Below are 26,354 nucleotides of genomic sequence, written 5' to 3' on the forward strand. Positions count from 1 at the left end.
CTATTCTTCTGAAACTTTGCAGGTTTCTTGCCTGGAGATTATGATGTGTGCCATTTTCATATGAATTGCCCCAAAAACCATGGGAGAAGGAAAGGGGAAGCAAATCACTCACTACTGGCTTCTCCATTTGAGAACTCCATTCTGATAAACTGCTGCACCCATCCTACTGAAACCTTGCAGTTTTCTTACTTAGGACCACTTCTATGCTGTCTTGACATTTTCAGAAGAATGGTCCACAAGAAACATAGGGGGATAACCACATCCTATTTTGAATACCCTCCAATTTAAAAGGCACAGAAATCCCTGCACCTGTTCATCTGAAACTTGGCAGCCTTGATCCCCTGAGAAGGGACAACTGTCCCTGCAGGTTTCATCCAATTCTGCCAAGAAATAAAAATGTTATTGGCAGTTCAGATAGATAGATTAGAGAGAGAGAGAGAGAGAGAGAGAGAGAGACAGACAGACAGACAGACAGACAGACAGACAGACAGTGTCAGGGTGGACACTGAGCCCATAGAATCCCAGAGTAGTTCTGATTCGGAGGAAGAGCAGTCGCTCCTGGGAGAGGAGCACGCCCCTTTTTCCCAGGGCCCACAGCTGCCAGAGATTCCTCCCACCCACATTCCTAGATTAGAAAGCAGTCCTGGGAGTGACCCAGCACCGATAGCAGACTGGTTAGATGCGCGGCACAGACGCAGAGAGCGGCGCCAAATGGAGAGCGCGGAAAGGAGCCGTAGCGCCTGGTTGGCGCTCAAAGAACGGTTGCGCCCAGAGGATCCAAGGGAAAAGGGGAGGGATTCTCCCTAGTCCTTATATTCAGGGGTCTGCCAGTAATGCTTTTCAAATGGGGACCAACTGTTCTAACTTAGGCATAGGGATGCTGCTGCTCAGATCTAGTTGCTACCTGTAGAGCTGTTAAGTTGTAAAAGAAGAATAAAGCTTTGAAAAGAATCCCTTTGTCTGTGTCTGGACTTGGCTACTGGATTAGACTGAGAGCCCTCCAAGGAGCCCTTGACAGCTTGGTCCCCATTCCTCTTTTTTTTCTCTCTCTCCTCTCTCCCTCTTTTCTCCTACTGCCTTATGGAGGGTACTGGGAACCCAACGGTGCAAGCTCTGGCGCAAGAAAACCAGATGCTCCGCGATCAGATGGCTCAACTGACGGCTGCTGTGCAGAATCTACAGGCAACGTTTCAACCCCCCCCACCCCCGCTTCCCCCACGCTGTAAATGCCCAGTGGCGTTGCCAGAGAAGTTTTCTGGTGAGAAAGAACTTTTTCAGATTTTCAGGGCCCAATCAGAGCTGTACATGTGCCTTCGACCTGAGGATTTCCAGACGGAACAGGTTCGTGTGGGTTTCGTCGTTAGCCTGCTGTCGGGCATGGCAGCTAAGTGGGCTTCGGGACTTCTTCTCACTAATGACCCCCTGCTCGGGGACTATCAAGGTTTCATGACAGCCATGGCACGTTTTTTCGGTGACCCACTGCGCACGCAGACGGCTTCTCGGGAGATTCACCACCTCCGGCAGGGCAAGGACTCAGTTTCCAGCTACACAACAACCTTTCGCTTGCTGATGCAGGATTTACAATGGAATGATGCCGTGCTAGTGGCTCAGTTTTTGGATGGTTTGAACGACGAGATCTTAGATGAGTTGGCACGCATGCCCTGCCCACCTACTTTGGAGGAGCTCATCCAGACATGCCTTCAGATAGATAGTTGACTGGAGGGGCGCCGCCAGACCCGGCGGGGCGCTGGGAACCGGGATTTCCCTCCTCCCATTCCCCCATGTTTCCTGCCTCCTTCCCCACCCCCCGCTCCGGTGCTGGGGGTGGAGGAGACCCCAATGTAGCTGGGGGCTACCCGAGCCTCACTGCCACCAGAGGAGCTTCAGCGCCGGCGAGTTGAGCGCCGATGTTTTAGATGTGGAAGTCTGGGACATTTTGCCAAGACCTGCCCACTGAAATCCACAGCTCTGCTGCCTCCTCCTCCTCCTCGTCCCCAGGCTTGACTAGACTGCCCCCCAAGCTTGTTGGGGGCCTCCAGTGTGGGGGTCAGCTCCCCACCGGCTGGGTGCCTTCCCCACCCCCCCCAACCCTCCCATCTGCGGTTGCATGTTCACCTCCGCTCCCCACAGCAGGGTGGGGTGGAGGCACTAGCTTTAGTGGACTCGGGGGCTACGACCAGTTTCATGGATGAGACCTTCGCCCTCTTACACGGGATTCCTACCCTGCCCCTTCCTGCCCCCTTCGCAGTGCAGACCATTGATGGGCGTCCTCTCTCTTTGGGCGAGGTGACCCGTATTACAGTTCCAATCACTCTACGTGCCCAGTCACACGTTGAGCAGATTCAATTTCTCTTAGCCAAGGTTCCCTTATACCCAATTGTGCTGGGTTTTTCCTGGCTCTCTAAGCACAACCCTCAGATTTCTTGGGGGTTTCGGCAAATGGAGTTTGCATCTCCCTACTGCTGGGAGCATTGCCTCATGGAGGAGGCACCAGTCCCTGCCCAGGCTTTCACCCTTCCCCCCCCTCCTTCTCTGCTTCTGGTAGTCCTTCAGCTACCGTCATCCTCCCAGAGAAGTATGCAGCTTTTTGGCATGTGTTTGACAAGAAGGAGACCGACCGGCTTCCCCCCCAAGGCCTGGCGGCAGCTGCGGTACCTCACTCTTGGGAAGAGCTCCTTCACTCTGCACAGGCTCAGGATGATTTTGTTCGCACAAAGGTGCAGGAATTGGGGCTAGCCTCTGCCCCCCCCCATTCTACCCCCTTTTCTTTGCGAGGTGGCCTGCTTTACCATTCCGGCCTATGTGCCTTCTAGACCCCTCCGCGAGAGGGTCCTCCATCAGTGCCACGACTCCCCCACAGCGGGGCATTTTGGCGTCGCCAAGACCCTGCATGGAGTGACTAGGGATTTTTGGTGGCCTCGTGTGTGTCAGGATGTCAAGTCCTATGTCCCCTCCTGCCCAACCTGCCAGCGAGCGAAGGCCCCCTCAGGCAAGCCCACAGGCTTGCTTCACCCCCTGCCTACCCCCTCAGGACCTTGGAAGCTGCTCTCCCTTGACTTCATCACTGACTTGCCTCGCTCACACGGTAAGACCACTATTCTGGTGGTGGTGGATTTGTTTTCTAAGATGGCCCATTTCATCCCCTGCTCGGGGTTGCCCACAGCCAGGGAGACGGCGGAGCTGTTCATGACGCATGTTTTCCGCCTCCACGGATAGCCCGAGGGCCTCATTTCCGTTAGGGGGGCCCAATTCACTGCCCATTTCTGGAGGGAGCTACTGGCGTTGCTCCATGTGACGCTCCGTCTTTCCTCCGCCCACCATCCACAGACAGACGGTCAGACCAAGCGCACCAATGTGACTCTGGAGCAATATCTGCGCTGTTATGTCAATTACCAGCAAGATGACTGGGTTTCCTTGCTGCCTCTCGCAGAATTTGCTTATAACAATGCCTGCCATGCTTCCACCCGCCAAACTCCATTTTTTGCCAGTTTTGGTTACCACCCCAAGGCCTTCCTGTCCACCCAAGCTCCCTCTTCGGGGCCGGCAGCCCAGGACTTTTTAGAGGAGTTGCGAGCGGTACACCACCTCTTACGGGACTCCCTCGAGCAAACCAAGACAGCCTACAAGGCCTCGGCAGACCGGCGGCGCCAGCCGGGTCCGTCTCTGCAACCAGGGGACTGGGTTTGGTTGTCCACCCAATACCTCCCCTCTCACTCGCCCGCACGGAAGCTCGCACCTCGCCGCACGGGGCCTTTCCAGGTTACGGCCCAGATTAACCCTGCTGCTTTTCGCCTGGCTCTTCCCCCCTCCATGAAGATCCATCCTGTTTTTCACCGGTCCTTGCTGTCCCCCCTGGTTTCTGGCGATGATCATCGCTCAGTCGGCTCCCCCCTGCCGCCAGTGCTGGTGGAGGGGGAGGAGGAGTTTGAGGTCGCGGAGATTCTGGACTCCCGCCTTTCTCGTGGCCGCTTGCAATATCTGGTGGACTGGAAGGGGTACGGGCCTGATGAGCGATCCTGGGAACCCACGGAAAATGTGCGTGCTCCATTGCTGCTGCGGCGCTTCCACCAGCTGTACCCCCACAAGCCCAGGGCCCCAGGGGAGGAGCAGGAGGGGGGGCCTCATGGGAGCGGAGATGATGTCAGGGTGGACACTGAGCCCATGGAGTCCCAGAGTAGTTCTGATTCGGAGGAAGAGCAGTCGCTCCTGGAAGAGGAGCGCGCCCCTTTTTCCCAGGGCCCGCAGCTGCCAGAGATTCCTCCCACCCACATTCCTAGATTAGAAAGCAGTCCAGGGAGTGACCCAGCACCGATAGCAGACTGGTTAGATGCGCGGCGCAGACGCAGAGAGCGGCGCCAAATGGAGAGCACGGAAAGGAGGCGTAGTGCCCGGTTGGCGCTCAAAGAACGGTTGTGCCCAGAGGATCCAAGGGAAAAGGGGAGGGATTCTCCCTAGTCCTTATATTCAGGGGTCTGCCAGTAATTGCTTTTCAAACGGGGACCAACTGTTCTAACTTAGGGCATAGGGATGCTGCTGCTCAGATCTAGTTGCTACCTGTAGAGCTGTTAAGTTGTAAAAGAAGAATAAAGCTTTGAAAAGAATCCCTTTGTCTGTGTCTGGACTTGGCTACTGGATTAGATTGAGAGCCCTCCAAGGAGCCCTTGACAGATAGATAGATAGATAGATAGATAGATAGATAGATAGATAGATAGATAGATAGATATGGGGGAATAATCTAAACATAAAGGTTTATAGCACAAAAACCACAGCACCTATTTTTAAAGATTTGCAAGGCATAATCCCCTGAGGGGCTAATGTGCCTGCAAATGCCATACACTTCTGACAAACAGAAAAAAGATTACAGGCATTTTTTATTTCCCATAGGAATATAGGAAGCTGCTTTATCCTGAGCGGGACCGTTGGTCCATCTAAGCACAGTATTATCAACACCAATAGTTAATGGGAGGCATGAACTCTCAGATTTCTGAATCTTGACTCAGGTTCAGTACCTGAGTTGAAGCAAATGGCTTCCAAATCAGTCTGTGCAGAATTGGGCTATTAGTACAGAATCAGGATCCAAGTAAAATCTTGTGGCTGGCGCATAGCCGCTGTTACGGTTGGAGTCTTGTGAATCAGTATTGTATTATATTGTACAGTAAGCTTTGTGGGCCAATAAATTATACTTTTAATCTGTAAGTTGAGTTGAATAATTTTATCTTTTACCTTTTCTGGTCTGGATTTCTATTCCTGAGTATATGGTCTGTGTAACCCTGGTGAATCCTTACTGACTAGTCCAGATGTTTATACATATGGTAATGTAGAAGTACCCACCCTTATTTCAACAATGGAATTGGGTCACACCGATGGGGTCTCCACACAGGAGGCCCTGAGCCCTTGGAGTAGCCCCATAAACTCTCATGTCAATTATATGCGGGCACGCTCATGTGAAGCACCCTTGGTTGCCAGTAGAGAAACAAAACATGTGGGGTCTCCTCAGAGCACAAATGCATTAACATCTGTACATGTATGATGTGGATTGGTGTGATGCCTTTACAGTAGGAGTGCAGAACTTCAGGCCTGGGGGCCTAATCTGGCCATCCAGACGTCCTAAACTGGCTCTCTGGAGTTGCCCAGAAGGCCCTGCTCCTTTCCGTTGGCCCCACCGCTTTCTCCCAACCACTGATTCTTTGGTGGTTTCCTGCCTTTTCTGCAATTTTTCTCCCATTCTGAAAGATTACAATGCCTGTCCGAAGATTTAGTTGCTGGGAGTGAGACTTGAAGTTAAACTATGCTGACATTTTGGGCTGTTTTGCCTTTTGCTTTCAGCCCCGCCCACCACTGCAATATAGTCCTGCAGCCCCCAACAGCGTCAGTGAAATGGAATTTGGCCCTGGGCTAAAAGAGGTTCAGCATAAGGATGGCGGAGAATTCCACCATGGATTCCAATGAGGCCGGATTCTTTAGAATCTGGCCCCCCGGAATCTGTGGCGGAACAGCCTCCTGCCCCCCCCCATGGAATCCCCCCGGGATGGCACTTACCTGGGGCGGATTCGGTGGTGGCGGCGGCGAATAAATATGTAAATATTTATGTAGGCCAGAACGGGGAAAAATATTTATATATATTTATAAATATGTAAATATTTATGTAGGCCAGAACAGGGAAAAATAAAGGAATGCAAATAGCGCCCACTACGCTATTTGCGTTCCCCTTTTTTTCCGCCGTTTTATCTTTCGTAAATATTGACGAAAATATTTCGGTAAGGTAAGTCAACAAAAAAAAGGCCACACAAATGGCGGCCACCGTAGCCGCCGCCATTTGCGTATGCTGCGTGTTTTGTTTTGTTTTTTACGTCAGCCGTGATAGGCTACATACGTAGCCTATCACAGCTGGCTGCAAGGATGGCAATGGCGGCCGCTACGGTGGCCGCCATTTGCATCCGCACCAGGCCGTCCGCGGCCGGAAATCTGGCTGCGGACAGCCCTGGCCGGCTGCTCCGCGGCCTGGCCGCAGAGCGGAGCCGGCCATCAAGGATTCTGGGGGGGAGGGCCGGATCGCCTCCCCTGTCAAGGATTCTGCGCGGATGGACGGAGCAAAGGTAAGTCAGTTTCGTACATCCCTAGTTCAGCACCCCTGCTTTACAGAGAAACGGGAAATACAAAGTCTGACCTAAGTGCTTCTTGTGAAAGAGGCCATCGATACTTTCCAAGAGTTTTCAAGGGTTTGCTCTCTGCCGGCAAATTAATTTGTTATTTATTTCATTACGTTACATTGATATCCCAACTTTGTTTCCTCTTGCAAGGAACCCAAGGAGGCTTACAAAGTTTTCCTCGTCTCCATTTTATCCTCACAACAACCCTGCGAGTTAGGTTAGGCTGAGAGTCAGTGACTGGCCCAAAGTCACCCAGTGAGATTGATGGCTGAGTGGGGACTAGAACCTGGATTTCCCAAGTCCCAGTCAAATATTCTGACCACTATACCACACTGGCTTTTTTTTGTATTTTCCCATCCTGTTGTTTGCATTCCGAATGATTGCTCTGCCCTAGGTCTGCTGGATCACGGTCCTGCTTGCCCGTTCTGTAAAAACAGGGTCCAGTTGGAAGAATGGAACTGTATGGAAAATCAGCCCTTTCACCACTTTTAGTAGTGCAGCTTGATAAAAGTCAGCAAATAAAATATCATCCTTCCCTGGTGGTACAAGACAAACAGAGTTTCCTAATTTGCCCTAATATTCTTTCTTCCCAGTTTTCCCCCTAGTGATCAGCCCTCTGTCAGCTTAGACTCCATGCCAAGACGAATGGAAGCCTACTGTGTGTTCGGAACACTCCAGGCTTAAAGCTAACCTGTCATTAAGAACCATGAAATACATTATTTGTTATGGTAAGATTGTGGGCAATGAAGAAGCAAATACTTGAGGTCGTGGCATGAGGATAATAAGCTGTGCCTTTAAACCAGTCCAAAGTAAAAACAAAAACAAAAAAACATAAAAGCTATAAAAATGCTCCCTTTTGTGGCTGGGGGCCAGGGGGAGAGACATTTTTTCTCTGTTTTCTTCTACTTTATGCTGAACAGCCCAACTCTCTGGATATTACTCAAACTATACACACCACAAACCAGGTAGCATTATGAAACCAGCAGATTTGCCTTTTATCACAAGCCTGTATATACATCAGAACAAATGCATTTGGAGCAGGGAAAGTGCAACTTATTCTGTGCATTTTGTTCCCCCAATTTGCTTCCTGTCTTCTGCAGTAATAGCATTTAGGATGTTTTCTGAATCCCATTTCCTTTCCGGCAGTATATTTAAAGCTTCACGATGTTCGCTGGAATTGAAATGCAGCCCAGAAAAATGTAAGAGGTGATAAATATGAGCCTTGGTCAAATGGGTCTGGAGTGTGTGAATTTCCTCAAAAATGTTCATCATTAATAACAGCCTCCCGCATGCATCTTTTAGCACTGCCCTCGAATCTGATGAGCCGGTGTGGCGAAGAGGCGTCGTTTAGCTTCATCTTATATTCTTGGAAACATTCCTTTGAATTTAACTAACTGAAGAATCACTTCGATTCCCCCCCCCCCAATCTGCACCCACACACAAAAATACAGATTCAAAAACATTCTGGTAATGTATCCTCTCCTTCTTTCTCTCCTTCCCCATTTACTTTAGAGATGCAAGGCAAGCATTGCTCCATTTCTTACATAAATCGGAACATTTTCTTGCAGATCTCTGTCCTAACCCAGACAAGCACAGAGGAAATGTGCATGCTAACAACTGCGTTTGTTATCTCCCCGATGGCCATTCCCCATGTTACATAGCGACAACTTGTCACCACTGATTCACCACTGAGAGCCACTCGACACTTTATGTGGCAATCAGTGTCAGTGATCAAATTTGCTATGGCTACACCGGTGTTTCCCACAGTAAAAGCAATATGAAGGGTAGCCACAAGTCCGTAAACATACTGTGGGCAGCTGTCAAGGAGACACAGTCAATCAGAGCATCCCGGCGCATGCCCCCAGGGCAGGGTGCAGAACTGCTTTCAACACAGGGGCTGAATTCCATTTCAGAGACGCTTTCAGGGGTTGAGTGATGGGTGAGGCCAAAGGCAACAGGGAGTGGGGCCAGAGGCAAAGATGGTGGTGAAATACCCCAAATACCAGCATACTGTAACTTAAAGTGCTTATTGCCAGTAACTAACCCTTAGGAGAGGCATTTCAAGCCTCTAAGAGTTTTTGGTTTACTGCACTGCTTCTGTAGGTGGTAACAGCATCAATTATGTTGAGGCTTCCACTTTTTTGAGGCAGAATTTTGAATTTCTTTGGGTGGTATTTTTGAGCTTAGCTAATCACTGCAAGGTGGCCAAGGGTGCTGTATGTGTTTTCTCTCTCTATTACACACCTTTCCATTGCTCTGCCACCTCCCAGGCCACCTGCACTGCCTGAACTGGAAAAGCCCCATGGGAGGAACTGCCTCATGATGTCTTCCTCTTGATGGCTTTAACTGAAGCGCAGGAAGCTGAGGAGGCTACAAGCTGCCACCGAGATTATTGTACGATGAAAGACAGGACACTTGTGCTCACTCCTCAGCCACCTCATAAGTAAGGAAAGCACAAGAACCCCGAACCCAAACCATGAGAATTTCTCCAAAATGTCTTCTCCTTTGAATTTCTTTTAGAAAGCAAGTTCTTTTCTATCAAGTTGAATGAGAATGGTAAAAAAAAAAAAAAAAGTGGGAGAAATTTTCGGCACAGCACTGCTGTAAACCAAATGCTTCCTTTAGGCGTTCTACAGATAGCAGTTCCAAGTTACAGTCTTTCCCCATCATTCAAAAGCAGCCATCAAGGATTGCAACTGGTCTGCATAAAGCACTACAGGACAATGGCTACCTATTGCAGAGTTCCTCCCTTTCTGTCACCTGCCCCACATCAATGCAAGACGCCGTAAATACTATTCAGAATTAGGCAAAGACCCATGGAAAGTCCAAGAAGAATTCTTGCACTTACATTATGCCATCACCTCTTCTGTAGTAGCTAATCTCCCAGGTGTGACAGGGCTGTAGACCCATGCCTGCCCTATTGGGTGAAAGCTGAACAGATGAAAAAAGGTTTCCGTTGTCTTTCACCTTTGATAGTCTCATCATTTCAGCATAGCAGCCTTCACCCACCTGGTACCCTTTGGACATTTTGGACTACTAATCCCATCAGCCCCAGAATGGCCCATGGGCGGGGCTGATAGGGATTGTAGTCTAAAACTTCTGGAGAGACCAGATGGGGTAAAGCTGCAGCATAGCAATCTTGGATTTTTAGCCAGGGTTGGTCATTTTATGAGGGCAGGGGAAACCATTCCCTGCTTCTCATGTGGCATATAATTTGCACAAAACCTTTTTGCCAGCTTTAGGCATTAAATTAATACCTTTTCACACTGTCACATGTCGGTGTATTATCTCTGCTGGCAGACAAACTGCTTAATTTTCTATTAGAAACAGGTGCTATTTGGGGCACAGGGATAATTTATTTTCCCATTATAATAAATGAAAACTCTGTTTATCCCCTTCTAATTCTTCTGTCACTGTTCCATGCCCCTATCTTTCAGCCCATAGACTCCAAACTGAGCAGCAGTGACTTCCAAAATGTGGAACCATGTGGAACACACACCTTGAAATGCAGAGACAAAGAAGGAACCCAAATGGCTCTTTAATCCAGTGCTATGTAGATTAAGCAGATGGTAATGTATAAAATGCAAATATTAAAGAAAATATTCTTAATCCAACATCTGCTTTTTTCTCTTCACCACTTCATGGCAGCCACTGCGATCTTCCACACATAGAAACACCCAAGTATGGTGAGTCAGCTGTTTCTTACCTTCTCCTCCTACATCAGGACCATTCTCTCTTCATTCTTCACACCCTGGGTCTCACATTTCCAAACCTCCTATCCCTGGTTCTCCCTCACCTAGTAGGCCGTAGTTCAAGAACAGCACTACCCATTTTTAATTTTGATGGATTTTTCATATGAGAAAGCCTGTTACATTTCTCCATATTTGTTATGAAGGCAAAGTTCTGTGTATGAACAAACCTCAAATAGCTCTGTTTCAAAAACATGGGTTAGGAAGCCTCCTTCCAATGGCATGACTCCTTTCTTGGGAGAATCAGTCAGTTCTGGTTTCTCTTAGTTTCTGATTTTTCTCATCTTAAATTCAATTCATCCTGAATGCTGAGAATTTTTTTTTAATGTGAAAATGGGTAGGCATTTTTGTTTGCATTTCTCCTAATACACAGTTCTTCTATGCAATTTTGCCTGATACACATGTTTTAACAAGCAATTATCCTAATATAATGCATTTTCAAACATTGTTCTCATTAAAATATGCATTTTGTGTGCACATTTCCCTAATATACACCTTTATGCACACTGTATGCATTTTTTATTGGAGAAATCCATTGCAAAATTTGTAGATGTACAAATTCTGAAGCATAACTGAGTTTTGGTTCACGTATTGGTTAGTGCAAAATTAGGTAAGTCTGCATTAAAATATGAACTGAACAAATTTATCCCCCAGAGAAAAGGCATCTTTGGAAGTGAACCTAATTGGATCCAGGGAGGGAGGGGTTTAAACACCCCACCCAACTTCAGTGGGATTTAAGCAACCTAATTATGCACAAGATTGTAGCCAAAGTTCCAGCAAACAGAGAGTTAACGCATTTATTGACTTAGAAGAGCAGAAAAGAATGTCCCCTGCAGTGAGTTAATTGGCTTTGGAAGGGGAAGAAAAATCCACTGCTTTCTTAGCCACTGGCAAAACTTCAGCTATTCAGCATGGCTGCCTGCTCAAAGCAGCTACCTTGTGAGGAAGAGCACAGCACTGAACACAGATTAGAGGTGAACACAGATTTTCGTGAGCCAAGAAACAAACGGATTTTAAAAACTGGATATTCTGGCCAAAATCAATCAGTTAAGAGGCATACTGCAAACTCTACCCATTTCTTGAATTGGTAAGCTTGGATCTAGAAAAGAAGATGCAGTTCAAGATTTCCAGATGACACTCAGGGAAGAAAGAGGAACAGTTTAGGGGATTGCTTGTAGCAAGGCAGTCAGCTCGAGGAGAACTGTTGTTGATTACCTTCCAACAACAACGACACATTCTTTTTCTTGTGGAAAAGTGGGGCTTTGCCAATCAGGGTATCATCACATCTGAAACAAACATTTGGCCAACATTTCTGTCCATGACATCTTCAGATATGTTCTTGAGCATCCCTCGGAGGTAATATAAGACTTCCACAAGTATGGCCAGAGATTTCTTTTAGCAATGTATTTCTAAATTATGTATACATCTGTATCACATATGTGGGTTTTTTTCAACCTATATCTTTGACAGTTCATACAATGATAGAGTTGGAGGTCATCAACCCCTGCACGGTGCAAGATCTGCAATGCAAGATGAAGCTATAGCATACCTGACACATCTCGCCCAGAACCTGCTTAAATGCCTCCAGTGATAGGAAGCCCACCGCCTCTGTTCCACTGGCAAACAGCTCTTACCATTAAGAGGTTTTTACAAATGTTTAGCCAAAATCTGCTTCCCTGCAATATGCACCCATTCATTCTAGTCCTACCCTCTGGATTCTCTAACTGACTGTTTCACAACTAGTTTTAGGTTCAGTTGTCACCATAAGAAGAGGGACATAGAAAGCTGGGACTTTAAGGAACATACTAGACTAGACTCTTCCCTCTGGTCAGTGGGCCCCTGCTTGGGTGCAGGCCCTCGGGAGGTGCCCAACCATACCTGCCCTTGAGGCGGGCCCTGCTTCCAGCAACCCCTGAATGTAAAAAAATTATTCTGCAATCTAATAGGGACAGTAGGGATGTCAGAGGAATCTGATTGGGGGGTGGAGCTTGATGAGTTCTCGTCAGCTCAGCCCCCAGACTCTGTTCTGTCTTCTGCCAGCTGGCCTGACTCAATGTGGAATGAGTTGGGCCAGTTGGTGGAATTTCTGTTAAAGAAAAAAATTGACGGAAAAAGATATTTGAACAAATAATGTGATTTATGGCTGTAATTTGCACAAATTGTGCACATTTGCACACTTTGCGGCCGTAATTTGCGTAAATTTCTATTTGTGCAAATTACAGCTGAGACAAAAAAGAACTATGTAAACAGTCCCCAGAACTCGGGGAAACCACACAGCTCAGTTCGTAAATGCAAGCCGAGTTGGGCATGCCGCAGAAGTCCAGCGAGCCCAAAAAGGGCTGGTGATAGATATCCCTAAGGGAAAGACAACTCAGTCTTCATCCAGTCTGTGTCAGTTTCACATCTTTTCATTCAAAAGGTCATTCCATCCAATTTCCACATCAATCTGTAGCAGGGGTGGGGGGAGTATAATGCACAAAAACCTGCATTTATTTTCATATGCAACTTTCATAACATATGCATTCTGCAAGCATATTTCCCCTGTAGGCACATTTTATCTGCAACTTTCCCTAATATACACAGTTTTGTATGCAATTTTTGGGCCAAGAGACTGCATCGCAAAATTCAGAGAAGGGTGCAATGTAAAGGGTCTGCATATTAGTCAAGGAACTGCAAATTAGGCCAGTTTGCTCTAAAATTAAATTATTCTGCACCTCGAAATACACTGCATGTTTCTTGGATCTTATTAGCTGCTACCAACTGCCACTACTGTGGGCATCTGAGGGGGACACAGCAGCAGTCAGGCACTCATCAATTGTGTCTGGATACTGTGTCAGCTTAGAACCTCCCTATCTGCTACAACCTGCCACTGCTAAGGAACTTAGAGGAAGTGGAAGCAAGATCTGTTTCCCTGTGTTTAGTTCCAACTCCATGACCTGCTGAATGCCTGCAACTAAGAATCAATCTAGTGCCTGCATTTCCTTTTGTTCCTCCTCCCTCCCAATCCCCTTTCCTTTTATGTCATGTCTTTTAGATTGTAAACCTGAGGGCAAGAGCGGTCTGATTTCTTATCACTGTAAGCTACTCTTGGAGCATTTTTGGCTGAAAGGCACAATAAAAATGCTTCCATAAATAAATAATACTAAAAGCATTAATCCAGAAAATATTGGGGGGAGGGGAGGCCACACATGAACCCTGATGACTGTTAGAAAAAGGAGACTCCATAACCATTGGCGTCTCAAGTTACGTAAGAGCCCGAGTGGCGGGAAAATATAGGCGGAGCAAAAAGGGAATCATACTGACGCACTCATGACTAACGGCTTGGTAAGCTGATAGTGACTGTTTATTGGATATTAACTTAGTGAGCCGATGTACTAACTGTTTCATTGGTTACTGGTGAGAACAATAGAAGCGATATGATATAAAAGGCTTTTGTACACGTGTCTCGGGGTCCAGACTGCTCTGCACCCGTTTTGCAAAACGTTCAATAAAATAGTGTTGGATCCACTGCTGCCTGCCTGGCATTCTTTTCTTATAAACCGAAAGCAAGGACTTTTTATCTAACAATTTGGTGCCGTGACTCGGATCCTGCTTCGGGGCGCGTCCCCTTCGCGCTGAGCCGAGGGGCCGCGGAGGAGAAGTGGCCACAGGCGGTTGTTTTATACTGCCTTCTCCTCACGACGGTGGCGGCAGAAGCGCCTGGGGACCAACGCCAGAGGAAGAGGGAGACGTGATCACTCCTTTTAGGCACCGGCAGTGGATCAATAAAGCAGCTGGACGCAGCTGCGGGCGGGACAGAAGAGGCTTTTGGGGTAAGTGAAACAGCTTATATTAGGGGATAAACGCGGGACGGTGGTGTGTTTGTGATTGTGTGAGACGCCTACGGGCGAAGCGAGTGAGGAGCCCCGATCTGCATTTCCTTACCCCGGAGACGGGCTAGGTCAGAGGAGGGCGAAGCGCAAGAATTGCTGACTGAAATTCCCACCGTCATGGGCGGGTCCCAATCTAAGTCTGCGAAGAAGTCCCATACGCCCTTGGAGTGTTGTTTGCGCAATTGGTCACATTTTAAGCAGGATTATGGAACTAAGATGACAAAGGATCGTCTTGTCTTTTTTTGCACCCGGGAATGGCCAATATTAGAACCCAAATGGCCACCCGAGGGGTCTTTTGACCCAACCTTGGTATCTGATGTGCGAACAATAGTAGCACAGAGGGGAAGTTGGGACCAGTTCCCTTATATTGATTCGTGGGCAACTTGTGTGCCCCTTGGCGGCAGGCCTGCTCCGTGGGTTGTTAAATGCATGTCCCTTGCCCTTCCCATGTTGGTCAAAAGGAAACCACCAAAAGAAGGACCACCCAGGGTCGTGGCCACGGCACTGGAGGACCTACTGCTTCCTCCTCCCTACGGGACAGCCGTCGCAGGGCGCTCGTTGCAACCACCACCCTCTCCTGAGGGGCCCGCCCAGCGGTTAGATGCCCCCGAGAAGGACCCCTCTCATGAAATAGTACCGGAGGACCCCACCCCTCTAGTTGAACGCCAGGACACTCTCCAAGATCGTCTATATTCCCCAGAGGAAAGATTGGAGGTCCTACAGAGAGAGGCAAAAGGGGGACCTAACTACAACCTGCGAAAGGACCCCCAACCACCGGTGAAGTTCACCTTCCCCATCAGAGAAGTCCCCGACCCTACCGCCCAACATCCTCAAGGGACGATGTTTGTTTATGTCCCATTCACAACATCTGATTTGTATAATTGGAAACAATTTAACCCCTCCTTTGAAGAGGATCCCGGGCCACTCCTGTCTCTGATGGAGAATGTGAGGCTTACTCACAACCCCACATGGGACGATACACAAATGCTATTGAACACCTGTTTTCTCAGCCAAAAGCCAACCATCCTTGCGGGGGCACGAGCCAAGTATAGGGAGGAAAATCCCCAAGCAACTGAGGAGGAGACGGTGGAGGTTCTGCCCACAGGGTGACCCAATTGGGGGGTGGCCACAGCGGCACATAGACGCTTACATGCTGACTATTTTCGACTCATTTTAGCAGGCATGAAGCAAGCCGCGAGAAGGGCCCCCAATTTGCAAAAAGTCCTGACTCTAAAGCAAGACAAAAACGAACCTCCTGCTGTGTTCCTCCAAAGGCTGAGGGAAGCCTTCGCTAAATATACTGACATTGACTTGAATGATCCAAATAATTTAAGGATCCTCACGACTCAGTTCGTGGGAAATAGCTGCCAGGACATCAGAAAGAAGTTGCAAAAAGTTGAAGGAGGGTTGGCAGCTGACTTAGGAGTTTTAGTTGAAGTAGCTCAAAAGGTTTATGAGAGGCGAGAAGAAGAAGAAGGAAAAGAAAAAGACAAGAGGCAGGCCAAGCTCCTTGCTGCGGTTCTTAAACCTGACAAGGAGGGAGCTAGGAAGGGGAGGAAAGGGGGAAGGAAAGGATCTCCCCTGGGGAAAGATCAATGTGCCTTTTGTAAGAAAATGGGGCACTGGAAGCGTGACTGTGAGGCTTTGAAGCAGAAAGAGAGAGGGGAAAATACGGGAGAAGCGCAGAGAGTTCTGTATGAACAGGAAAGAGATTAGGACAGACCGGGGCCCGGCCCCCTCTTAGCCGTCTCTGAGGCAAGACGGGACCCCATGGTCAAAATAAAGGTTGGGGGCCACTCCTACAAAGCCCTTGTGGACACAGGGGCCGCCCTGTCCGTCCTCCCCCTCAGTGAGCCCCCAACGGGAGGTGGGGGGTTCACCACCATAATGGGGGTCGAGGGAAGGGCAACTCAAGTGCCCCTCTCTCGTCCCCTGTTCACCAAGGTTGGGAAAACACACCTAGAACATGCATTTGTCTGTACCCCCTCCTGTCCGGTGGCATTGCTAGGGAGGGACTTATTGACTAAACTCCAAATTGAGATTGCTTTTACTCCTGACGGAAGGATGGAGATACAGCTCCCTAAACAGCAGAGTAGTAACTACCAAATGGCCCTTTTGAAGGTTGCAGAAGAATCCATCCCAGAGGCCACCGAGGACTGGAGCTTAATAGAAAACAGAGTCAACCCTCTAGCTTGGGCCGGGATTGGAGGGGCCTCTCGTGCCAAGTCGGCAGCACCATACAAAATTCCCCTCAAGGAGGGAGCAAGGCCTGTTCATGTGAAACAGTATCCCCTTTCCCGCCAAGGAAAGGAGGGCCTACAACCAGTAATAACAAAGCTCCGAGAAGAAGGCCAGCTCATTGAGATAATGTCCCCCTATAACACGCCCATCATCGCTGTGCCAAAAAGGGGAGGGGGGGGCAAGGGCTACCGCTTAGTGCAAGACCTCCGGCTCATTAATCAGCAGATCGAGGCCCCCCATCCTGTGGTCCCCAACCCACACACCCTCCTTGTAGGAATTCCGGAAGAGCACGCCTGGTTCACTGTCATAGACCTAAAAGACACCTTTTTCAGCATCCCCCTCCACCCTGATTCAAGGCCTTTGTTCGCCTTTGAATGGGAAAGCCCAGGGGGGGGGGTCAAAAGTTCAATTAGCATGGACAGTCATCCCTCAGGGGCTGAATCTCTCACTGGTGGTCTTTGGCCAGCAGCTCCAAAAGGATCTCGAACCCTGGGTCCAGCAGCACTCAGAGGTGCATCTCCTCCAGTACTGTGACGACCTCCTGATTTCAGCCAAGTCCAAGAATGCATGCCTGAGTGGGACTGTTTCCCTCCTCAACTATCTAGCGGGGGGCGGGTATAAAGTGTCAAAAGAAAAAGTACAGTTGGCCCAACCAACTGTAAAATTCCTAGGCTACCACATAACTAAGGGGACTCGGAGCCTAGGGCAAGAAAGAGTCGAAGTCATCCGTGACACTCCTGTCCCTAAGTCCCCCCGCGAATTGAGGGCCTACCTGGGGTTGACCGGATTCTGCCGACTATGGATAGCAAACTATGGGGAGACAGCGCGGCCGCTGTATGAGGCGCTGCAGAAAGATAGACTGGATAAATGGAAATGGACTAAGGAAATGAATAAGTCTTTTCTCAGTCTTAAAGCTGCTCTTGTGTCACCACCTGCTCTAGCCATACCAAATCCCAGCCGGCCATTTAGACTTTATGTGCATGAAAATAAGGGCATAGCTTCGGGAGTGCTTTGCCAGCGAAAAGGGCCCTCTTGGAGACCAGTGGGATATTACTCCAAGGTCCTAGATGTCGTAGCGCGAGGATGGCCAAGTTGCCTGAGGGCAGTGGCGGCAACGGCTGAAGCGGAGAAATTGACAATGGGAGGACCCATTGAAATTTGGGTGCCGCATGGAGTGCCACAAATTTTGGGATCAGGAGGAGGAAGCAAATTTCTCAACCCAGCCCGGCATTCCCGATATGAAATAGGTTTACTAACAAACGAAAACCTCACTTTTAAGGCTTGCTCCAGCTTTAATATCGCCACACTGCTGCCAACATTACTGGGCACAAACGGATCAGGACTCCCAGATCATGACTGCCTTGAAGTATTAGACCTGGACACCAAAGGCCGACCGGACCTTGAGGATGAACCAATAGAGGGAGCCAGAGATCTGTTTGTAGATGGATCTAGCTATATGCTGGATGGAAGGCGCTACACAGGCGCGGCTGTCGTTACTCTAGAGGAGAGTGTGCGTGAGGAAAGGCTGCCTCCTCATTTCTCCGCCCAATCCGCTGAACTGGTCGCCCTGACAAGAGCCCTGCAAGCCAGCAAGGGAAAGCGAGTAAATATTTATACCGATAGCAAAAATGCCTTCGCCGTTGTGCATGCTCATGGACAACTGTGGAAAGAGAGGGGATTCCTTACAGCAAACGGATCTCCAGTGGCTAATGGCGGCCTAATAGTGGATCTTCTGGATGCCCTCCAGCTACCCTCACAAGTAGCTGTTGTCCACGTCCGAGCCCATGGGAAAGAAAAAGAGGAAAAATGGAGACAGGGAAACCAGAAGGCAGATGAGGCCGCAAAAAGAGCAGCCAGAGAGGGAATCCAAGGAACATTCCTCATTCTACCCAAAAGAAAAGAGCGCCCCACATACTCCCCTGCTGAGTTACGGATGGCACAAGAACACGGAATAAGTCCCTGCGATGACGGATGGATCCAGATGACAGATGGAAGACTGCTTCTTCCACAGACCCTGCAGAGGGTTGTTCTAGAGCAAGTTCACCATTCTCTTGGACACCCTGGAGCATCAGCCATGATCGACTATTGCAAGAGGCTGTTTGTCTCCCCTGGCTTAACTGTATGCGCCCACCGACTAGCCGCAACCTGTGAAGTCTGCCAGAAAACCAACCCTCCCAGGGCACCCCCTCCTCCAAAAGGAGGGCGACCATGGGCCTACTATCCTTTCCAGAGGGCGCAGATTGATTTTGCTGAGATGCCACCATGTAGGGGTTACAGGTATTTGCTTGTAATAGTATGTCAAATGACAGGGTGGGTAGAGGCGTTTCCATGTAGGAACTGCCAAGCTAAAACTGTTGTTGCTAAATTGTTACAGGAGGTGGTGCCCCGGTTCTCCCTGCCCGAAGTTATAGAGTCCGATCAGGGCTCACATTTCACCTCAGTTATTACACGGGGGCTGGCACAAGCTCTGGGAGTAGAGTGGCATTTACATTGCCCCTGGAGGCCCCAGGCAAGTGGACAGGTTGAAAGAATCAATCGGAGCCTCAAGGAGACTTTAACCAAACTCCAACGAGGGGTGAAGCTCACTTGGGTTGAGGCTCTGCCAATAGCTTTAACGAAGCTTCGAAGGATGCCAAGAAAGGACATAAAATTGTCCCCCTTTGAACTGATGTTTGGGTTCCCGCCTCGGGTACACTGCGGAAGGAGGGAGGAAGTCAAGTGGGAGGTGGGTGATCAGATGCTAAGGGATCAGTTGACTTCTCTACAGTCTGTTCTTTCACAGCTACGAGCTTATTCCGTTCCGTTTCAGAGACTGCCGTTAGATGCACCTATCCATCTCTTCCAGACGGGAGACGAGGTGTTGCTGAAAAAGTGGAATAAAGAAGCTTTAAAGGAAGGGTGGGAGGGGCCTTATTTGGTGGGACCAACCAGCCACTCGTGTGTAAAGCTTGTGGGTTCTAGTAAATGGACACATTGCAGCCGGATAAAGCCATTTAAGCGACCCTCGCTTCCTTCTGTCCCTTGGAAAGAACAGGAGGACACAGGCAACGGTCCTTTGCTCCCTGGCACCCCTCTGGAAGCTGCCAAGGACACAGGCGAAGAAGCCATCCAGGAGCCACAATCGCCTGTAATATACAAGTCACAACATCTGGGAAAAGCTCGGGTTCGAATTACAAAAAACTTGTAATATGAAGCAAGTATTGTGGGTGGTGTTGGTAATGTTGGTTAAAGAAATATTAACGTGGATGGTGATACCTCAAGGACTTGGGCTTGACAGCTTTAAGATAAAACCCCGAAATGTCACACCAACACCCCTCAGACCACTTCTGGTACAGATCCCTGAGAAAGAGAGGCGTCCCTGGAGAACCAGGTTAGGGATCCCAATAACAGAGGAAACTGATAATGTGTGGTTAGAGTGGATAAAGTATACAGCCAAGTCTTTAAATAAGTCTGACTGTTTTGTTTGTGCCACAGGGAGATCTGTGGCAAAGGTGCTGCCCTTTCCACTGGGATGGGACACTCCTTCCCTCCTCACCTGCGTGATCCATTTGTTCCAACACCCTGATGCATGGGGAGAGGAGGAATGCCAAACCCTCAATAAATTATACCCCCCACTCAAATCAAAGGATCGTGTCAGACCTTCCACAGTCTTCCTGCAAAGAAGAAACCATACCGGATGCATACACCGAAACCTTGCAGACACAGAGGGGCGTATAGGGAACCTGACGAGTAAAGTAAGATGTGTTAATTCTACCCGCTTTAGGAATAATTCCCTTTCAATCCCACGAGCTGATCTCTGGTGGTATTGTGGTGGCCTAGAGTTGTATGAGGTATTGCCCTCCAATTGGTCCAGAGCTTGTGGGTTAGTTCAGTTGGCAGTCCCCTTTTCAATTGCATACCATCCAGCAGAGAAGACTGGCCAACCCCGGCAGAAACGATCAGTAACCCCTTTTAATGATCAAATATATATTGACTCCATAGGAGTACCAAGGGGAGTGCCAGATGAGTTCAAAGGAAGAAATCAAATTTCTGCAGGATTTGAATCTACCCTGTTTTGGTGGGTGACCATTAACAAAAATGTAGATTGGATCAATTACGTTTATTATAATCAGCAGAGGTTTATAAACTATACTCGAGATGCTGTAAAAGGATTGGCTGAGCAGCTAGATGCCACCAGCCAAATGGCTTGGGAAAATCGGCGTGTTCTTGATATGATGTTAGCAGAAAAAGGAGGGGTTTGTGTCATGCTAGGTGGACGGTGTTGCACCTTCATCCCTAACAACACTGCCCCAGATGGCACGGTAAGAAGGGCTTTGCAGGGTCTCACCGCCTTGTCTGAAGAATTAGCCGAGAATTCAGGGATTAACAACCCCGTGACTGACTGGTTGGAGAGATGGTTTGGAAAATGGAAACACCTAGCAGCCTCAATCCTTATTTCGCTTGTAGTGATGATAGGAGTTTTAGTGTTATTTGGTTGTTGCATTATCCCCTGCGCTAGAGGCTTATCCCAGCGGTTAATTGAAACCGCTCTGTCAAAACAGATGCTCTTGCTTTATTGTGCTGATAAAGAAACTCCGTTTTAAATGCTTTAAGACGTGAATAAAGACTTAAAGGAGGGAATTGTTAGAAAAAGGAGACTCCATAACCATTGGCGTCTCAAGTTACGTAAGAGCCCGAGTGGCGGGAAAATATAGGCGGAGCAAAAAGGGAATCATACTGACGCACTCATGACTAACGGCTTGGTAAGCTGATAGTGACTGTTTATTGGATATTAACTTAGTGAGCCGATGTACTAACTGTTTCATTGGTTACTGGTGAGAACAATAGAAGCGATATGATATAAAAGGCTTTTGCACACGTGTCTCGGGGTCCAGACTGCTCTGCACCCGTTTTGCAAAACGTTCAGTAAAATAGTGTTGGATCCACTGCTGCCTGCCTGGCATTCTTTTCTTCTAAACCGAAAGCAAGGACTTTTTATCTAACATGACCAAATAGTGTTGTACCAAAAATGTGTTTTACACTCTTTTTTACCGTTTTCATTCAATTTGATGGGGAAGGAATTGCTTTCATAATTTTTGTCAAAAGAGAAAGAAAATTGTAGTGAACTCCTAATGGGTGAGGTCCAGGGATTTTACACTTACTGTAGTTATGGTGTGAGGCCAGGGAGGCGGGGATTTAGGGGTCCTGCCTTTGATTGTACAATAATCTCTCTGGCAGTTTGTAGCCTTCCCAGGTGCCCATTCTTCAGTTATAGCCCAAGGAGATCATGAGGTAACTCCTCCCAAGGGGCTTTTTTCAGATCAGAAAGTGTGGACAGCTGGGGAGGCTGCAGAGTAATGGAGAGTTGTGTAATAGAAAGGGGAAAAACATGCACAGCACTTTCAGTCACTTCGCAGCTTTAAGCTACACAGATGCACTAAAAAAAATTCAAAAGAATGTATAAATAAAGTGTCCTGAGAATGGGCAAAAAGAAACAGAGGTCTCTTTCATGGGGGAAGAAAGTTAAATATGGAAGACAGACAAACCTGATTTGGAATTCTATTTTTCAGAAATATTTATACCTTTGCTGGAAAAATTGTACACAGAATTGCACACATGTAAGATAATCCCAACATCAAAAGTTGTATAGGAGAAGGCTGGGACAGCGTGCCATGAACAGCAGTGTCTTATCCATATATAATTATTACAGAATTCTTCATTTGCTCACTGAAATAACAGTTCCCTAGAAACATCAGGGTGTTAACAGCAAGTATTAGTATCCCACAGATAAAGGAAGAGCAACCATCGAGATGTGTCATTCATACAGATCTGTCTCGTGCTCCGGTCAACTCTTCACTGAAGAGTCCCATGTTCAGAAAGCTTTTAACAAAAGTTTGCCCTGTCTCCTCAACCAGTTTCCAGCTGGCAGGGTAGTCAATAAAAAGGATTTAAGGCTATTATTACACACAAGCCTGCCTTTAAAAAAAAAAAATTCTTGAGCTGTATATCCCTGTATCTATATGCAGCTAACAACACAGTGGCTTTCTCAAAACAAAAATAATCTTAACTGAAACACAGAACAGTACTTACCTCAGTGACAGAAACTGTGCTACTCTTAAAACCAACAAGTGTATTTCTAAGAATGAAAACAAACTGAATCACCTTTGGAATACCGTCGAGTCCTAGTGCCTACCCATTAAAGAGAGTGTGCATTTGGTTCGAGAGAGTTGCCATTTTAAGGAATGCTCTCTTCAGATAGTTACTCATTGGATGAAGTCAACAATCGTGCCAACCAAAATGGTGTCCTACCTTCAGATAGCCAGCAGGATATTTCTGTCTCCAGCTATTTTTATTCAGAAAGAACGGACCCCAAAAAGTGCTTTCCAGAAAATGATTAGAGTGGGACTGAATGTATTGCTTTTGGCATCAATCCCTTCTGCATAACTATATTCATTCACCTTTATGCTGATTTCTGCACAATTTTGGGTAGGAGAGTAGCTACCCTCCTTTCCCCCCTCTCCACAGAGTGTCAGTATTCTGCAAATGCAATTCAGAAACATGGAAGCAGGAGACAAGTGAAGATTTCATCACCTAATTAAACACATTTCTCAAGCAGCTTCCCCCTTGGCCCAGAAAACAGCCATGAGCCTATTTTGAACACCAGATGGACACCAGAGATTAACAACAATTAGCCAATGGGGTGGGGTGGGGGCAATATAGCAAAACTCCTGTTCCCTACAGCTAGGGGTTCCTGCCCTGAAAGGCGGCCTAGAAATATTTTAAATAAATACATAAATAATGTAATCTAGCACTTCTACTCTTGCCTACGCTCTCACCACTCACTTGGGCAGGACCCCATGGAGAGGTCAGAGGCACCTTGGACTATCTTCCTGCCTGGCTCAGTGTGACCAGTTGGACTCACCCTCCGTATGTATAACTGGCTGCAGAGATCAGGGCAATGCAAGAAGGGGCCACAAAAGGAAGAGATGGAGCCTTGGAATAACTGTCTGGCACGCTCCTTACACCCTTCACAAGTGATACAGATATTCAGCATGAAGGCTGGCTCATCCTGTCGCTGCCATCACCTGCACTGTTACTGATAACTTGGGAGTTGGGATACTGACAGTCGTGGGGCCAAAACAGACATTACTTTACATCTGCTTTTAAAAACGCTACGTCTTTTCTTTTTCATTTTTACTTTAAAGTAGGCACAGGGACCCCAATCCAGATCAGGACATAAAATCTGGGGGGAAGGGTGTAGGGGGCTTTTAAGATCTGGATTCAGCACCCTGTGCCTAGTCTAAAGTCAAAAGGAACAACAGATGTAGGTGCTAGACCAGATTTAAAGAAATGTCTATTGTATTTGTTTATTTATTATTACATTTCTATCCTGCCCTTTTTTCTCCTCTTGCAAAAAACCCAAGGTGGCTTACATAGTCCTCCTCCTCTCCATTTTATCCTGAAAACAAGCCTGTCAGGTAATTAGGCTGAGAGTCAGTGACAGGCCCAAAATCACCTAGCTTCGTGGCCAAGTGGGGACTAGAACCTGGATCTCTCAAATACCAGTCCAAAACCACTACACCACACTGACTCTCAGAGTGGCCCTTGGATACAGATCATGGGTCTTTCCAGGCCTAGAGGAGAAGCCCTGTTTTCTGCCTAGCCTCTGCACACAGTGGACAACATGTAATTAGAGATATCAGGTAGCCTCTCCTGAAGGCAGAAATGCAGAAGGGTGAACAGATGCAATAGAGGACAAGGTTTTTTCAAATAGTCTTGTGGAATATGCTATTTGGGCAGATGCAGCTTTTCTCACTCCTACAATACTATGACATATCAAATCCCAAAATTAGAAATGTGTGGAACCCATCAGAGAGGTTCTGCTATAGCAAACTTTTTTTAGCATCCTTTGAAATTTACCAAATGTTTCTCCTGCGCGGAAGCCTCCAAATTCACCACAAAAATTAACTTGAGGTGAAATTGGGTAGCGACCCTGGTCTCAGTGCTTACCAGCTTTGCTTACTCTGTAGTGAGTTTCTTCGGCCACCTCAGCTTACCAACAGGTCATCCAGTTCTTAATTAAAGACAGATGACCACTATGGTACAGCTTGGTTAGCAACCTACATTCCTGTTTCCTGCGGTTCCCAGGTCAGGAATCACAAGACTGCCCTGGGGAAGTTCCCTAGCCATAATGCAGGAGTAACATTAAGCATGACATGGGGCTGTTGCCCAAAATAGTATCCCTACTGTATGTCATGTTCTCCCCATCTCCCTTCATGATGTGTAGTAATTGCACTTACCTCATGTTTTTACAACACTGCATTATGTATACTATTTTCCCTTCCCCTGCTCCACCTAATTGGCTCATGTGGCATGGTAGAATTAGGAACAATTTTAAGATTGTCACAACATAACCCTACAGGTTATGGCAGGGGAGGAGAAGAATGCGATAGATTTCATGGCAATCCTCTTTTGCATAATGCTAATTCCATCCTTATCAGAACTCCTTTTTTGCTTTCCTAAACATTCCTCTGATTTTTTTTTTTACAGAAGGCTATCTTCTATTGCATAAATTCAGAGAGACACCATATGACATATGTCCAGCACTGTCATTATTTTGAACTTCTGATTACATTGGATAAAATCCAACATAGTTAGAGTAGACCCACTGAAATGAATGGGACTTAAGTTAGTTATGATGCTGAGCATGCTGGCTTGGGATGATGGGAGTTGTAGTCCAAAACATCTGGAGGGCATTAGGTTGGGGAAAGCTGTCTTATAATACTATGCTTAAATTGATTTTCAAGTGGCACGCATTTCATTGTACTCAATGAGTGCCCTATTATCAGCCTGAATTATATTACCTATATTATAAAGGGCTCATTCACATGTATGCTGTCATCTGCCAATACTTCCCTTCCGCTGTTTACAAGACAGTCTCAGCTTGAAGGACCGCCTTCACCCATATCAGTCTGTCTACACTGTAAGATCAGCAACAAAGGCCCTTCTCACTTCCCCACCTTTGAGCCTTTGAGGGCAATTAGGTGGGCAAGTACATGAGAGGGGGCCTTTTCCACAATAGCCCTACACCTCTGGAATGGGTTTCCATCGGGAGACCATCAGAACCTATCATTGCAGGCTTTTAGGAAGGACCTGAAGAGTTGTTTACTCTGGGCTTACTTGATTATGTTTTATCAGGCTGGTTCTGTTCTGTAGCTGCAATTGTGTTGCAAGTTTTTAGTACCATCTAGGCCAGATGTTTTATTGCTGGTGTTGTTGATTTCATGATTTGTTGCTTTTTTCTTTTCTTTTTTTTGCTGTGGCGGTTTTTACTATATGAAATTTTTATTGTTGTAAGCCACTTTGGGAGGGCTCCTGCCTTGAAAGGCAGCCTAGAAACAACAACAACAACAACAACAGAATAATAAATGGACCCAGGAAAGTAGTATTACCAGCTGGTGACCATTTCAGATTCCACTGCTTTGAAAGTGGTAAGACATCTGTTTTAGGCTCCATTTTAATTTCCTCTCATTCTACAGCAGTGGTGGTAGGGCTTGTGGCCAAGGCCATCCCATGAGGGCAGCCAAAGGGTGATTATTGTGTTGTTTCTGCAATTAGGGATCTGCGCTTTGTTAAGTAACCGACTGTGTTGATATTGGCTTTTTCATCATCCCTCATTATTGTATTTGTTCACTTGCAAGCAAAGGACAAGGGCATGTATTTATTATTGTGGGAACCAGCATGTCTGCCAAATTTATGGGAAGAATTATTTGAACTATAATTCAGTATGCATCATTACATTTTAATGGGCAGTGGAAAAAAGCTCTTTGTATGATGGGGCAACTGAGGTAAAGAGACCATTT

Source organism: Heloderma suspectum, chromosome 3 (assembly GCF_057233095.1).
Source record: "Heloderma suspectum isolate Gila_16-S chromosome 3, 16-S_ref, whole genome shotgun sequence".
Lineage (NCBI taxonomy): Eukaryota > Metazoa > Chordata > Lepidosauria > Squamata > Helodermatidae > Heloderma > Heloderma suspectum.